The sequence below is a fragment of the Malania oleifera genome, chromosome 5, assembly GCF_029873635.1.
Source record: "Malania oleifera isolate guangnan ecotype guangnan chromosome 5, ASM2987363v1, whole genome shotgun sequence".
NCBI classification, from domain to species: domain Eukaryota; kingdom Viridiplantae; phylum Streptophyta; class Magnoliopsida; order Santalales; family Ximeniaceae; genus Malania; species Malania oleifera.
Genome location: NC_080421.1, coordinates 2917139 through 2927209, shown reverse-complemented (window position 1 = coordinate 2927209; position 10071 = coordinate 2917139). Strand labels below are relative to the sequence as shown.

At 40.8% G+C, this 10071-nt stretch overlaps 2 long non-coding RNA genes across 2 annotated transcripts; both read right to left on the bottom strand.

Moving 5' to 3' along the window:
• Positions 1-536: 536 nt before the first annotated feature.
• On the bottom strand, positions 537-2553 carry LOC131156608 (uncharacterized). Its single transcript, XR_009137039.1, has 3 exons — positions 2338-2553; positions 1842-1904; positions 537-720 (listed from the first exon to the last, which is right to left on the bottom strand). It is a non-coding gene; the product is annotated as an uncharacterized LOC131156608 (long non-coding RNA).
• Positions 2554-7475: 4922 nt separating this feature from the next.
• Positions 7476-9483, bottom strand: LOC131156607 (uncharacterized). Its single transcript, XR_009137038.1, has 3 exons — positions 9275-9483; positions 8781-8843; positions 7476-7659 (listed from the first exon to the last, which is right to left on the bottom strand). It is a non-coding gene; the product is annotated as an uncharacterized LOC131156607 (long non-coding RNA).
• Positions 9484-10071: the final 588 nt, after the last annotated feature.

Genomic DNA, 10071 nt, shown 5'->3' with positions numbered 1-10071 from the left:
TACTAGTGGTGTTAGTGCAACCACACGGCCTCTTGGAGAGTGTGGTGTGATAGTTGACTGAGCCATTTTGTAAGGTTGTTGGGCCCCCTGAGTTCGGATCAGGGTTATAGGCCGGCTAGTCATACTACAGACGCGATATGTGATATGATACTTTGATCTAACCGGGTCAGCCAACCGCAGTTAGATTCAGCTTTTAGGCTGCACAACCTTGACCATGGGGGGAAGTATGGCGTGGATTGAAAGATCCTCTGGGTGGCCATAAGTTACAGACGCGATGTTGGTATTTGATACCAAGGATACTCATAAGCCGGAAAGTAAAATGAAAATGGAAAGTGAAAGAATGATAAAATTGGCTAAAATGAGAAATAAAAGAAAGAATGGAAATTGAGAAATAAAGAATGTTAAATATGAGAAATTGTAACGTCCCTCAATTTCTTAACATAAAATATCACATACTAAATAAAATGGTCAACCCGAACCCGTGGGTAACGGGGACACCTGTCATACACAGCGGAAAACCTAGCAGCAGTACACATAAAATCTCAAACATCCCGTCATAAAATATAATACCAGAGCATTCTATACATCCTCACATACATCAAAATATCTCTAGGGTCAAACACAAAATAATTCTAACCCTAGTACAAAATCTTACCCTCCTCACGGGGTAATCTCACTAATCTCAACGGCGGCCTTGACCCGCCGGTCTCTCAGGGACTCCTGAAAAATGTAATAATATTGGGGGTGAGACACTTCTCAGTAAGGGAAAATAAACTAAATACAGCTGTGTGGCAACATGAATATTTAATGCATTTATACGTATATAGTACATTTCATAACTCCATAAACATCATCATATCGTACTGGGTAAACATATATTTTCACATCTGTTAATAATTCATATCATACATAAAATCATTTGTTATAACTGTAGTACTGAAAATAAACACAGGATGAATAGCTAGCTAGTGTCATGTATTACCCCCCATGACGGGTTGTGCAGCCCGAAGGCGGGACCCGACAATGGCTGGCCGACCACTGCCGAATCAAATATGTCTGTAAGTACGATGAGCCCGCCACACCCTGGTCCGGACTGCCAGGTGGACGTCCACACTCTACTGAAAGCCACATCGACTATCCATCTCCCATCCCCTCGTGGGACGGTAGCACTAATAAGGCCTCGTGCCAAAATGAACCCATAGCTACGGTACCGAGCTCCTGGTCTGAACTAAACTAACATCCTGGTTGTGAAAACATATAATACATGATCATACGTAACATCATTACGGCCTCGTGCCGAAAACATAGATACGGCCTCGTGCCGAAAATATAAATACATATAAATACGGCCTCGTGCCGATAACATAAATACGGCCTCGTGCCGATAACATAAATATATGGCCTCGCGCCAAAAACATAAATACGGCCTCGTGCCGATAACATAAATATATGGCCTCGCGCCAAAATTGTTTCAGGTATATATATATACTGAAAATATCTCATTTATCACACAATCGTCAAAACCATCACAACATAACTCATATTTTCATAAATGCCTGAAATCATGCTTGGTTCGTAAAATCTTTCACATCATAATACATTTCACATAAAATAATATTCATGCCACACATATGCTGTTAAAAGTCATACTTCATATTCTAAAAACGTGAATTATTTACATCTCATACATACATATACATTTTAATCATCATAGCAGTATTTTTCTCAATCGTACATTTCATGCGTAATACACAATATAACATATGCTTTTCTGAAAATAAATTTACTCATAATCAATAATAATTTGTATGAAAAATTACTGCTTTAGTTTATTCCCTTACCTGACTATTGCGAAATTCCTTAGGACCCAAAATTTCACGCCCTTGGCGCCTGAAATTTAATTCCTGAAATTTACATTTTTCCCCAAATTAATTAATCTATTTCTCCAAAATAATACTCATCTAGCCTTCCTTAGGCTCCATATACCTCAAATTAATATTTAAACTATTATTTAATATCCCTACTTAATTTTTCAAATTTTGCCTGCGGGTCCCAAAATTATACCCGCGGCGCTCACCCGAACCCTAAATTTCAGAAATCTTACTTCAGCCTCAGATGCTTAATATTTTAGCATTTTTAAATTAATGCTAATTAATTAAAAATAAGCCCCTTAATAATCACCGCACCCCAAATTTGGAGTTTTGGCCCGACACCTCCACGAGAATTCCGTCCCACTAGACTTGTAGAGAATCATCCCTAGATTCTCGTGGTGGTGTCCGTTCGTCAATTGGGCTTATATTTTGCAAGAAATTAAAGAAAAAGGAGAAAATGGCTTACCCCAAGGAATATGCTTATGCCGCTCCTATCACCGATCTGCTTCAGTAGAAACGACGGCAGCAGCGAATGGAGTCCAGTGGTATCTTCGGATTTTCGATCGGGCGAAAATCCGTCACGAAATCGAGGAGAGAGAGAGAGAGAACGTGAGGAGAGAGAGAGAGAGTGAGCTGCGTTGCAGCAACAGAGAAAAAAAAAAATAAAGAAGAAGAAGAAGAAGAAGATGATGATGATGTGGGGATGGGATGATGATGATGTGGGGATGGGATGTTTAAATAAAACATTTCATCCTGAAGCTTTCTGAAGCTTCAGGATGTTACTATTAATAATAATAATAATAATAATAATAATAATAATAATAATAATAATAATATATTTAATTAATATTAATAATATATTTTATTAATAAAATAAAAATAAATTTTAATTAATTAATTTTTTTTTCTTTTTTTTTTTAAAAAAAATCTGTTTAATTAATTAATTAATAATTAATATTTTATTTTTTTATTTTATTTTATTTTATTTTCTTTTTTTTGAAATCATTCTATTAATCTTTTATATCTCTTTTTGGGGGTTTTTACATTCTCCCCTCCTTATAAAAATTTCGTCCTCGAAATTTGTCATTCCCCTATTTCCTTTCTTTAGTGAAAACGCTTCTAAATTTTTTTTTTTTTTATTGATTACCCTCACTTATGGCGGAGGAATACCGTGGTTACAATAAGGGCTCTGAGAGATCACAACTATTCAAAATTCTCCCTAAACCATTCACGTTTCAAAACTAAAAACTTTATCTATCTTATGTTACACTATACAAATAAAAACTACAACAATATTCCATTCACTTGACTGGCTCAACTCTAACTCCACTGAATAAGTGTGGATATCTCTGGCGCATCTGATCCTCTAGTTCCCAAGAAGCCTCTTCAATGGCATGGTTGCGCCACAGAACTTTTACCAGTGGAATCTTTTTCGTGCGTAGCTCCTGTTCCTTCCAGTCAAGAATTTGCACTGGCACTTCCTCATAAACTAAAGTATCGCCCAATTCCAGTGCTTCATATCTAATCACATGGGAGGGGTCTGGGACGTATTTCCTCAACATAGAAACGTGGAATACGTCATGGATCCTAAATAGGACCGATGGTAATGCCAAACGATAGGCAACTGGACCCACTCTCTCAAGAATCTCGAATGGTCCAATATACCTAGGGCTCAGCTTACCCTTCCTCCCGAACCTCATAACACCCTTCAGCGGTGCCACCTTCAGGAACACGTGATCTCCTGTGTCAAACTCCAATTCTCGCCGACGAGTATCAGCATAACTCTTCTGCCGGCTCTGCGCTGTCAAACTTGCTGGCACGTCAAACACTGACCCACAAACTGAGCTATCTCCCTTTTCATGTTGCTCCACCAGAAGGACTCTCGGAGATCCCTGTACATTTTAGTGCTACCCGGATGTACAGTATATAGGGATCGATGTGCTTCCTCCAGAATGACTTTCTTGATCTCAGGATCGGCAGGAACACATAACCTGGTATGGAACCTCAGGGCTCCATCATCTGAAATGCTGAACTCTAATTCCTGACCATCCTGTACCTTTCCCATAAGCTCTACCAGTTCTGCATCATTCCTCTGAGCTGCTTTAATCCTCTCCTATAGAGTCGGCTGCAAAACCAAGTCAGCAATGAACACCTGGTGATCACCCTCTACCAGCTCCACACCAAGCCTCTCCAAATCCATCTGAATCGGATGCTGAATCTCCCTTGCAGATACAGATGATTCCACTGATTTCCGACTCAAAGCATCAGCAACCACATTAGCCTTTCCTGGGTGGTAGCTAATAGTGCAGTCGTAATCCTTTATTAGCTCCAACCATCTCCTCTGCCTCATATTCAATTCCTTCTGCGTGAAGAAATACTTTAAACTCTTATGGTCAGTAAATATCTCACACCTACCCCCATATAGATAGTGCCTCCAAATCTTCAGCGCGTAAACAATCGCCGCCAACTCCAGATCGTGGGTAGGGTAGTTCTTCTCATATTCTTTCAACTGTCATGAGGCATAGGCTATCACTCTCCCCTGCTGCATCAACACGCATCCGAGCCCTTTATGGAACGCATCGCTGTAAATTACGAACCCCTCTTCTCCTGAAGGAATCGTCAACACAGGCGCAGTGATGAGTCGCTGCTTCAACTCTTGGAAGCTCTGCTCACATTCATCAGACTACTCAAACTTTGCTCCTTTCCTGGTCAATCTGGTCAATGGGCCCGACAATCGAGAAAAGCCCTCAACAAACCTGCGATAGTACCCAGCCAATCCTAGGAAACTCCTGATCTCATGCACGTTCTTTGGTCGTACCCAGTCAACTACCGCCTCAATCTTACTCGGATCAACAGAAATACCACCCTTGGATACAACGTGTCCAAGGAAGGTAACCTGTTCCAGCCAGAACTCACACTTCTTGAGTTTTGCATATAGCTTCTTCTCTCGCAGCACCTTCAACACTATACTCAAATGCTCCTCATGCTCCTCTGCACTCTTCGAATATACCAGTATATCATCAATAAATACTACCACAAACTGATCCAAATACTGGTGAAAAACCCTGTTCATAAGATCCATAAACACCGCAGGAGCATTCGTCAACCCAAACGGCATAACTAGAAATTCATAGTGACCATACCGTGTTCTAAATGCCGTCTTCAGAACATCTTCGGCCCTGACTTTCACCTGATGATACCCGGAGCGTAAATCTATCTTCGAAAAGATCTGTGTCCCCTGTAACTGGTCAAACAAATCATCAATACGCGGAAGCGGGTATTTATTCTTGATAGTTACTTTATTGATTTCTCGATAGTCGATGCATAATCTCATCGAGCCATCCGTCTTCCTCACAAACAAAACTGGTGCTCCCCAGGGTGACACACTGGGCCGAATGAACCCCTTATCTAACAGCTCCTGCAACTGCTCTTTCAATTCTTTCAGCTCTGCCGGTGCCATTCTATACGGCGCCTTCGAAATCGGTGTTGTCCCCGGAACCAGATCAATAACAAACTCTACCTCACGATCAGGAGGTAGTCCCGGCAAATCCTCTGGAAATACATCAGGGAAATCTCTCACCACTGGGATATCCTCCACCCTCAGTTCGCCTTCTGATACAGCCTTCACATAGGCTAAATATCCCTGACAACCTTCTGATAGCAATCTACACGCCTGGATAGCCGATAATAACTGAGGTGGGGTGCGCACATGTGATCCCACAAATCTGTACTCCTGTCCCTCTGGAGGTCTAAACACTACCACTCTCTGACGGCAATCAATGCTAGCATAGTGGGCAGCTAGCCAATCCATGCCCAAGATCACCTCAAACCCATGCATGTCTAAAATCACCAAATTAGCTAACAAATACCTCCCTTGAATATCCACTGGACAGTCCCTGAGTACCTTCCTACATACCCCTACAGTTCCCAGTTGGCGTAGCAACAGACAAACTAATTTCTAACTGCTGAGGCTCAAACCCACTACAATTTAACATAATCCCAGGCGATAAATGAATGCGTCGCCCCAGAATCAAACAAAATAGTAGCTTTAAATGACAGTATTGAAACAGTACCTGTCACCACATCTCCTGCCGCCTCAGCATCAGCCCGGTGTCAAAGCAAAAACTCTAGCTGGGGCCGTATTCCTCTGCTGGCCTCCTCGTGGTGCCTAGGTAACCTCCTCGTGCAGGTCTAGGAACAGTACCAATCTGTGTCGGACACTCCCTCATCATATGTCCCTGGCTCCCCGCACCTGTAGCAGACACCTCGCCCAGCACGACACTCTCCCAGGTGTTCTTCCCGCAAGATGGGCAGGCGGGAGATGGCGGTGCACCCAGGAAACCCCGAATACCGGTCTTATGTCTCCCGTCCCGATAAAAGCCACCACACATCCACGCGGCACGGTCGGCTCCCTGACTGGAAATCAGAAGGTATGGATCTCTTCTTCTGCCTCTGCTCCTCAGCCTCCAATCGCTCTCCAGTCTCTGCTATAGTGGCTCTATCCACTAGTTCAGTAAAATCCTGCAACTTCAGAATCGATACCTGCTTATAAATTTCTCTCCTCAAACCTCTTTCAAACTGTCGTACCTTCTTCACCTCATCTGGAATAATGTACGGGGCGAAGCGAGATAGTTCGATGAACCTCGCCGCGTACTGCTGTACTGACAGCTGTCCCTGCTTCAGATTCAGGAACTCCGTAATCTTAGCCTCCCTAGAAGAGGCTGGAAAATACCTGTCGAAGAATATCTCTCTAAATCGCCCCCAAGTCATCTCTACAGGTATAGTCCTCTGCTGCTCTAACAATCTCACTGCTGACCACCATCCTCTCGGCCTCTCCAGTCAATCTGTAGGTGGCGAACAGCACCTTCTGCTCCTCAGAACACTGCAGCACTGCAAAAATTTTCTCCATCTCCTGCACCCAATTCTCAGCGAACTGCAGGATCCGTTCCCCCTGAGAAAGCTGGAGGATTCATCTTTATGAACTTCTCGATCGTACAACCGTGGCCTACAGACGGACCACCTTGTTCTCTCGAACTCCTGGCAATTTCTGCCATAACCTGCTGTGCTACGCTGCGTAAGACTGCATCTGAATCACTACCCGCAGCGCCTGAGGGTCCAGCGCCCTCACTCCCACTAGCGTGGGCACTATTTCCACCGTGGTCCATCCTGAAAAGAAGAAATAACTTAACTCAAAACCTCTTTTCCTACATGTATCCCCCAACTCATATAGTATATTCTCCTAATTAACTTCTCACTCCTAATCTCAATTCAAGGTTCAATCCTGCAACCTAGATACCCGACCCGACGATAGTTTACAATGAATTTCCTGAAATCGTCACCCCAGGAAAATCATACAAACCACCACGGAAGTCCTGCATCTAGACAACAAAACCAGACCTCAAATCCTTTTATCCTATACTCTGGTATTATTACTGTTGCACTCTAGAGTCTACAGAACCTAGTATCCTAGGCTCTGATACCAAATGTAACGTCCCTCAATTTCTTAACATAAAATATCACATACTAAATAAAATGGTCAACCCGAACCCGTGGGTAACGGGGACACCTGTCATACACAGCGGAAAACCTAGCAGCAGTACACATAAAATCTCAAACATCCCGTCATAAAATATAATACCAGAGCATTCTATACATCCTCACATACATCAAAATATCTCTAGGGTCAAACACAAAATAATTCTAACCCTAGTACAAAATCTTACCCTCCTCACGGGGTAATCTCACTAATCTCAACGGCGGCCTTGACCCGCCGGTCTCTCAGGGACTCCTGAAAAATGTAATAATATTGGGGGTGAGACACTTCTCAGTAAGGGAAAATAAACTAAATACAGCTGTGTGGCAACATGAATATTTAATGCATTTATACGTATATAGTACATTTCATAACTCCATAAACATCATCATATCGTACTGGGTAAACATATATTTTCACATCTGTTAATAATTCATATCATACATAAAATCATTTGTTATAACTGTAGTACTGAAAATAAACACAGGATGAATAGCTAGCTAGTGTCATGTATTACCCCCCATGACGGGTTGTGCAGCCCGAAGGCGGGACCCGACAATGGCTGGCCGACCACTGCCGAATCAAATATGTCTGTAAGTACGATGAGCCCGCCACACCCTGGTCCGGACTGCCAGGTGGACGTCCACACTCTACTGAAAGCCACATCGACTATCCATCTCCCATCCCCTCGTGGGACGGTAGCACTAATAAGGCCTCGTGCCAAAATGAACCCATAGCTACGGTACCGAGCTCCTGGTCTGAACTAAACTAACATCCTGGTTGTGAAAACATATAATACATGATCATACGTAACATCATTACGGCCTCGTGCCGAAAACATAGATACGGCCTCGTGCCGAAAATATAAATACATATAAATACGGCCTCGTGCCGATAACATAAATACGGCCTCGTGCCGATAACATAAATATATGGCCTCGCGCCAAAAACATAAATACGGCCTCGTGCCGATAACATAAATATATGGCCTCGCGCCAAAATTGTTTCAGGTATATATATATACTGAAAATATCTCATTTATCACACAATCGTCAAAACCATCACAACATAACTCATATTTTCATAAATGCCTGAAATCATGCTTGGTTCGTAAAATCTTTCACATCATAATACATTTCACATAAAATAATATTCATGCCACACATATGCTGTTAAAAGTCATACTTCATATTCTAAAAACGTGAATTATTTACATCTCATACATACATATACATTTTAATCATCATAGCAGTATTTTTCTCAATCGTACATTTCATGCGTAATACACAATATAACATATGCTTTTCTGAAAATAAATTTACTCATAATCAATAATAATTTGTATGAAAAATTACTGCTTTAGTTTATTCCCTTACCTGACTATTGCGAAATTCCTTAGGACCCAAAATTTCACGCCCTTGGCGCCTGAAATTTAATTCCTGAAATTTACATTTTTCCCCAAATTAATTAATCTATTTCTCTAAAATAATACTCATCTAACCTTCTTTAGGCCCCATATACCTCAAATTAATATTTAAACTATTATTTAATACCCCTACATAATTTTCTGATTTTTCCTGCGGGTCCCAAAATTACACCCGCGGCGCTCACCCGAACCCTAAATTCTAGAAATCTTACTTCAGCCCCAGATGTCAATATTTTAGCATTTCTAAATTAATGCTAATTAATTAAAAATAAGCCCCTTAATAATCACCGCACCCCAAATTTGGAGTTTTGGCCCGACACCTCCACGAGAATTCCGTCCCACTAGACTTGTAGAGAATCATCCCTAGATTCTCGTGGTGGTGTCCGTTCGTCAATTGGGCTTATATTTTGCAAGAAATTAAAGAAAAAGGAGAAAATGGCTTACCCCAAGGAATATGCTTATGCCGCTCCTATCACCGATCTGCTTCAGTAGAAACGACGGCAGCAGCGAATGGAGTCCAGTGGTATCTTCGGATTTTCGATCGGGCGAAAATCCGTCACGAAATCGAGGAGAGAGAGAGAGAGAACGTGAGGAGAGAGAGAGAGAGTGAGCTGCGTTGCAGCAACAGAGAAAAAAAAAAATAAAGAAGAAGAAGAAGAAGAAGATGATGATGATGTGGGGATGGGATGATGATGATGTGGGGATGGGATGTTTAAATAAAACATTTCATCCTGAAGCTTTCTGAAGCTTCAGGATGTTACTATTAATAATAATAATAATAATAATAATAATAATAATATATTTAATTAATATTAATAATATATTTAATTAATATTAATAATATATTTTATTAATAAAATAAAAATAAATTTTAATTAATTAATTTTTTTTTCTTTTTTTTTTTAAAAAAAATCTGTTTAATTAATTAATTAATAATTAATATTTTATTTTTTTATTTTATTTTATTTTATTTTCTTTTTTTTGAAATCATTCTATTAATCTTTTATATCTCTTTTTGGGGGTTTTTACAGAAATGAACTGTGTGAGTTAATGACATAAATAATTAAGGCGAAGTGAAACTCTCCGCCTGAAGACTTACTGAGTAAGATGAGTGCCTTGATAGGTATCAAATGTGGTCATATATGGTTGCATAACGTGTTAGGGCAGAGAGAAGCTACCTATATGGGCGGGTAATCTTTCATATTCTCAGAAACTTCACGGATAATTATGTGTTGGAAATC